This window comes from Sinocyclocheilus anshuiensis, unplaced genomic scaffold (assembly GCF_001515605.1).
Source record: "Sinocyclocheilus anshuiensis isolate Anshui unplaced genomic scaffold, SAMN03320099.WGS_v1.1 scaffold522, whole genome shotgun sequence".
Taxonomy (NCBI): domain Eukaryota; kingdom Metazoa; phylum Chordata; class Actinopteri; order Cypriniformes; family Cyprinidae; genus Sinocyclocheilus; species Sinocyclocheilus anshuiensis.
The window spans coordinates 2,030,385-2,037,597 of NW_015544185.1; the positions used below are offsets into that span (position 1 = coordinate 2,030,385).

The 7,213-nt window shown below is 36.5% G+C and overlaps 1 protein-coding gene and 1 long non-coding RNA gene across 2 annotated transcripts in view; one reads left to right on the top strand and one right to left on the bottom strand.

Annotated features, from left to right (window-relative positions):
- LOC107696434 (uncharacterized) overlaps window positions 1-7,037 on the bottom strand; it is a 21,401-nt gene extending 14,364 nt beyond the window's left edge. Inside the window, exons 1-2 of the long non-coding RNA XR_001635091.1 lie at window positions 7,026-7,037; window positions 3,580-3,584 (exon numbers count right to left, since the gene is read on the bottom strand). This is a non-coding gene — a long non-coding RNA (uncharacterized LOC107696434). The remainder of the gene's footprint in view (window positions 1-3,579; window positions 3,585-7,025) is intronic.
- The window catches only part of LOC107696410 (receptor-type tyrosine-protein phosphatase T-like), a gene marked incomplete at its 3' end in the record, with an annotated part of 130,439 nt that overhangs the window by 20,902 nt on the left and 102,324 nt on the right, over window positions 1-7,213 (top strand). The gene's annotated exons all lie outside the window — the stretch shown is intronic.

Here is a 7,213-nt window from a genome sequence, read left to right on the forward strand (position 1 = left end):
ATCAGTGGTTAAGTTGTATTTACAACACTGTTCCAGAACACTTCAACCCAAAATATTCAGATGTGTGCAGCACATTTTATGGAGGACTGTTTACTGATCCTGGGAGAGTAGACTACAATGCCGGCTGTTTTGACTCACAGCCTGCAAGTACGTTTTTTTATATTTAAAGAGTTATTATATTTTATATTTTTTATATTTAAAGTGAGTTTTTTGGGCAGTGTAGAGTAGGGCTTGTTGTTTGTCATTTCTCCGATCACAAATGCAGACATGGTTTTATGTTTACGCGGCGTGATGCAACGCAAAGCGTAAAAAGACAGTATAAGTCATTATAATCCATAATTATGTCCCCACTGGATGCAACGAATCCCTCGTTTATAATGGGTTTTCATGTCTTTGAATCATCGCTCCGGCCTGACGGCATCACAATATGGTAAGGGGCGTAACATTTCTGTCACATGCTTGAGGTATTCGGCCAATCACAATGCACTGGATAGCTGGCCAATCACAGCACACCTTGCTTTTCAGACTGATGAGCTTTGTAAAAATCGAAGCGTTTCAGAAAGGCGGGGCATAGAGGAGAAACAATAATGTACAGTATGTGGAAAATAATGTGTTTTTTTAACCTTAAACCGCATAAACGCATTTCATTACACCAAAATACACAAAATAATGTTATTTTTAGCAACATCATATGACCCCTTCAAGGTGAACTAATGAATGCGTTTGAGAGAAAATATGATCCAATTTGTAATTAAAAAAATAAAAATAAAAATATCTTAGAATCAAATACACCAGATTTTAGTAGTTAACAGTGAAAGGTGTAGTTTTTTTTAGGTTAAAATACTTTCTACTCATATATAGGTGTAATATTGCTCGTGCAAACCACGAATGTAAGTTTATGATAAATGCGCATAACCTATGTTTGTTATAATTTTCTTGAAATGGATATCATGTTTATTTATAAATGTATATATATATTTGTTACATTTTGTTTATTTTTTATGTATATTTTAATAATTATTTTTGTGGAGAGGTTAAAGTAGGGGAAGATAAGTATTATTTTGCAGTTGTATTAAAATTTTTTTAATGCTTTGGAAAAGATAAAAAAATAAACACATGAAAGAATACTTTCTACTATCCCTAGCTAAATATTCAGATATGTAAGCAATTAGGTTGATTTCCCTCAAAAATGCTTATACTGATAAAAAGTTCAAAAATAAAATAAATAAAATTAAATTCCTTATACAGGCACTCTCCTATGAAACATGTGTCAGTCTGACACAGTCATTCTAGCTCAACCAATGGCATGCGTTTGGGGTGTGACTATCTGTTAGTCCAACCAATGGAAGATGATAGTGGTGTTTAAAAAAACAGAAAAAAAAAATAAAAATCCAACCCTTTCCGGAGTGCTAACAAATATTGACAGATTTTGCTCAGTTGGATCAATGATCAGTAATTCCCTTGAAATGATCAGTTTGGTTAATAGATGCCTAGAAAAACTTGATATTCCAGGAATGTACATTTCTTGCCTGGTGCGCTATTGCTCTCAGCTCTCCATGCAGTCTATTAGAGACCAAGGGTAAGTTATACTGTCCAGTGAAATAGAATCATGGACAAATAGAATCAGGTGGGAAAGAAAACTAAAATACCATTAGCCCTAATTTGCCCCCATCAGACCTGCATTCTGTCTCTATCCACCGTATCATCTATCTCTTCTCTTTCTTTCACAGGCCTCGTGTGCACCTGCGTCTGGTCAATACCCCCCAGCCATTACTTGATTTATCATCATTATTGTCTTTTCATACCTGCGGTTTATTTGATGAAGCTTTTGCACGCCAGGCTTCCAGCTGCTATAATGGCTAACTCCTTCATCGGGACTGTAAATATGTTATATGAAAAAGAAGAGGATATAAAGTGAATGAGAAGGCGGGCAGGGGGAGGGGATAAAGAGGAAAACATCAATCTGTTTAAACCTTTCATGTGACATAAGCATAATTTTACTTCTTAAACTGTTTCAGTTAGTTGCCAAGCAACATTTCTAATACATGTTTGAAATTTTACATCTATTATTTATAGATGTAAAATTCAGCTTTTATTTCAATAAACAAAAATGTTTTAATAGTTTCACGATAATATCCCTGCATAAGAGTCATTTGTTTGTGAATTATACTCCACTAGTTATGCTTTGTTTTGATTCACTTTTGATTTGACTCATACAGTTCATTTTCTTGTGAATCAGACTACATTGGATGTGCAGTGTGTTTTTGACTTGCTTAAGAGATTTGGTGTATCAGACCAAACTGGCTGTACAGTATTTGTTTGAATCACTTTCAAGATTTGGCTTTTAAGTGTCTTTTTTTGTTGTTGTTGATAAAGTTGAACTTGGTCACACTACAGGTGCATCTCACTAAATTAGAATGTCGTGGAAAAGTTCATTTATTGATTCACTTGAAAGATTTGTTCATAAGAGTAATTTGTTCATGAATAATTTGTTCACATTGTGTGCTGTATGTTTTTGATTCCCATAAGAGTCGGCATGTAGAAGTCTTTTTGTTTTTATCTCATCACGTTTTTTATTTGGCACTGCAGATTCAGCAATGCTGGAAAGCCAGATTTGAACATGCACCATTGAAAACACCCTAGCAACAACATAAAAACAAACTAGAAACCATTCAGAACATCTTAGCAGTGACATTATGCACTGGCAGCCACTCACTACACTCTAGCAGTGTGGTGGTGATTTTTGCACAGGTTTTGCATGCAAGATAGCGGGCCTCTCTGCAGAAATTTAGTGTTGGGCAGAATTTTATATAAACCTTTAATAAAACCTATATTGTATGTCCCTCGTCACAGCTCATAAATGACAAAGTGACATTATAAAAGTCTGTTGTCCTTGTATGTGTGCTTGATCCCACACTATATTCATTAATGCAATTGTAACATTGTATCAAGGACACTATTTCTGCAGACAGTGTGTGTGTGGATGTCCTCTCTTTATGAGCAGAGTCAGTATCGTAGTCTCAGAACTTTATTATTAGTTCTGTGTTTGATGTGTCAGCTGTACATTGCAATATCGCTGGATGACTGTCATAAAGCTATAACCCATTATATTTAATATATCATTTGTTCTTGCTGGTGAATGCAGTGTCGATCTGTCATAAAGTACAGATAGAGTTAGCCAAGATAGGAAAAACAAAAATGAGATCTCTTCGATATCTCAATTGTTTTGCCTAGACTGCATTGAGATTAGTTGTAAAGAAAAGTGGGATTTTCTGCTTGTTTATTGTAATGTCCACGATACTTGTATTGCGTTTTAAGTGTCAGTTTTTCGAAATTGAGATTTATACATCAATTGAAAATAAGCTTTCCATTGATGTATGGTTTGTTAGGACAGGACAATATTTGGCTGAGATACAACTATTTGAAAATCTGGAATCTGAGGGTGCAAAAAAAATCAAAATATTGACAAAATCGCCTTTAAAGTTGTCCAAATGAAGTTCTTAGCAATGCATATTACTAATCAAAAATGAAGTTTTGATATATTTACGGTAGGAAATTTGCAAAATATCTTCATGGAACATGATCTTTACTTAATATCCTAATGATTTTTGGCATAAAAAAAATCGATAATTTTGACCCACTCAATGTACTTTTGGCTATTGCTACAAATATACCCCAGCGACTGGTTTTGTGGTCCAGGGTCATAAATTTGATTTTTGGGACTACAACCAAGTAAAAAGCCTCAATTTGACTATGGTTTGCAGTTTTTCATTGGATTACTGTGCAAATATTACATCCCCAATAATATTCATGAGTCAAGCTGATGAGTTTTATGTGTCCATCCACTTTCCCTCTAATGTCCCTGATCACAGACTGCTTTAATTTATTGGAAAGGATGTGTAAATCTGCAATGACACACACAAACCCTCATATAAACTTGCGCTTTTGCTCCTGTCGTGTGCAAGTTACATCAAAATGTCACCTGTTAAAAACAAGTTAAAGTTTCATGCAAATTATATGCTAATGCCGATCTCCCCTTCCCTCATACCAGTGTGTAATATGTCCACGGCAGACACTATGTAAATATTTTCTTTTATTTTTGATGCGTGTCATAATGGCGGGGAGACTAATTGAGTTTACTCGAAGTGTCGCCTGGTTTCATCCTCAGACTGTCAACAGTGCACTGGGAGTGTGACAAGGGAAAGTGGATCTCGTACGCTAATGACATGTTGCACGCCAGCGAGTAACGCATTCGCACGGCGCCAATCTAACAGTTAAAAACCCGCGACCCAAGCACGCTAGGCTGCATTTACGCTTACAGGGCTTACGGTCTGTAAGCATATTGAATGATGGGGTTTCAGTATTTTTGAAACCACAGCCATAAAATTGAAAAAAAGGAGAATTTGTCCTGGCCTCTCCTGAAACATAACAAATAAAGAAGTATACAAAGAAAAAAAAACATTTGTACTGATAAATGAAAATGTAAATCTGAAAAATAAATAAGTAAAATAAAAAAATCTGTACAGGCAAACAGGCAAACATGGAAAGAGTTGAAAGGTTGAATTTTTTTAAATTTGTTTATTAGCTCAATTACTTGGCTTATAATCAAATGAAATAATTGTGTTGTATTTTTTTTATTTTATTTTTAATGCAAGCTAAACACTATGTATTTCTGATGAAAAAAAATGGAACAAATGCATACATTTAATTAAGTTGACAAAACAGCTTCAATTATTTCAGCCTGATTTGCTTAAGTCATAATTCATTAAACATATTAAGCAGTATTAAATACATTAAATAAACTTTAAATAATTTAAAGATCATGACTTCAAATGGTTCTTACTTTGTAATGTTGTGAATAGGGATATGCCGGTATCAAATTTTCATGTTGCGATTAATTGCTAATGCTTTTATCACGGTATACGGTGTTATCACGGTAGTGATGTGTTCGATACATCGATACGACGATGCATCGTCACAGAGATTTGACGATATGAGTATCAATACAGCTGTCCCTGTATCGATATTGTGGCACGTGTGCAGCAGTGGACCGCGCTTAATTTAAATACAAGACTGATAGGGCAAAGTCAATCGGAGAGCCACTTTTACCGCGAAGTATCAAAAGTTACATCCAGTCATAAATAGCATGTATTCTTATCAATCTGTCATATGCAATGCAATGCAATACAAAAGGGGCTATCATTCTTTATCATTTACCAGTCAAATTTGTAACTGAGATGATATTATTTAAAAAAAAGCAGGATTACCTTAATGCTGGAAAGACCTTAAGTTATTTTATTTTTTTATACTAGCCCATCATGTATCTAACCATCCAAGTGCATATTTCCATCTTGTAATGCCGCTGTTTTAGGTATTTTTAAAAAAAATATATAAATTATTTGTAATAGAGCAGGCACTGTCTGACCGTGTCTACACCGGACGCGACAGTTGTTGTGCCGCACCCTGCTGCGCTAAAAGTCTGTCTACACTTGACGCGACAAAGCGAACCACAAAGTAAAGCTTGGCGAGCTGCGCAATGAGTAACACTGTGCTAGGTGATATCGCGTTCATAATCGAATGCGATTAATCTGCGATTATGAACGTGATATTGCCTGGCTTTACTGACGAGATGCGCTTGACAATCGCATGCGATTAATTGCACAGCCCCGCATTAGTTTAGAACTCTTCTCATTTTTATTTTTATTTTTTTAAACGTAGAGAGTGTTTTGATTTGTGCAATGATAACCTACCAGCAATGTAAATATGATTTAAAAAAATATGTTAGAATGAGTACATTACAATATAAATTGATTAGAACGAGTACATTATTATTTATGGGCTTAAAAAAAAGATGCAAACAATCTGTGAAATTCAGTGCAGTCCCATATCGTGATGCGTATCGTATCATGACTTTGCTGGTGATACACAGCCCTAGTTGTGAATAAGTTTTATATAGAACCCGACCGATATATCGTTTTGCCGATATTATCGGCCGATATGAGCCTGTCCAGTCCGCTGCTTCAAATTATCCGCCTGCCTCCCACCCGCGCCTATATTTGATTGTCACATTACAATGATTCTAGGCATGGGCCGGTATGAGATTTTGACGGTATGATAACCTTAAGCAAAAATATCACGGTTTCACAGTATCACGGTATTGTTGTTACAGCTCTGAAATGTGTTATTTTAAAATGACTGGGTAAAAAAAACAAACTTTTTTCCGCTGAACACAATATATATTTGTTTTTGAGCAGCATACAGAATATTAGGAACAGTAGAATTTGTTTATTTTTTCTTTGATTTGTTTCCTAAAAAAGAAAAATAAAGACTGACATTTAACCTAAATCTGTAATTACAGTTATTTAATTTTAGTTATATAATTCATATACATATCATTTATATAATTTAACGCAGTTTGTGCAAGTCCAGAACAGAGACGAGTTGCTTGCAATAAGACAAAAAAACGGCCGGTTGCCGATCGCGTAAGTTCCAGGGGCAGCTCCTTAAGTTCGGCCGTCATACACACACGTGACTGACCGCTGGCTCGCACCAACAGGAGGAGGAGGGTCGTGTTAAGGCCGAAGTATACTTCGGCAGTCCTCGTCTGCGCACCGTCCGCATTACGTCATTTTCGTCATGAGGAGGGCTCGTGGACAGCCGCGCACCCCGTCCGCGTGCAGGCAATTTTTTGAGACCGCGCGGACGGTCCGCGTACAACAGCGCATGCACAAGGTGAAAGTTGAGACAGAGCACAAGTCAAGTAGGTGGTACTGCACCTGTGTCGAGCTCGTCCGTCTGCACTCATCCGCGGTTAAGTATACTTTGAAAGCTGTGCGGACGCGGCTGTGCACGAGATGGAACGGAACGCTGAAAGTGAAGTATACCCGGGCCTTCAGGCAGACTGGATAAATCTGAAAATGACACCCTTGCATTTTCGTGTGGACAGCCAATCCGTATATTTTGTGAAACGATGATGTCATCAGCTCACGTCTCGCCCCTAGTCAGACACCGCTACATCATGTAACATCAACAAAAACATGAACAAACACAGAACGATTGTCTTTTTATTAACTAGCATTAACAGATTAATAAATATATTGTTCCATGTTCGTTTGTATACCGTGCGCAAGGTTGCGCGCAAGGATAGTCCAAGTCTTCTCCGTTTTTAATGTATCTCTGTGGCAGAATTACAGCGCCACATACGCCACATACT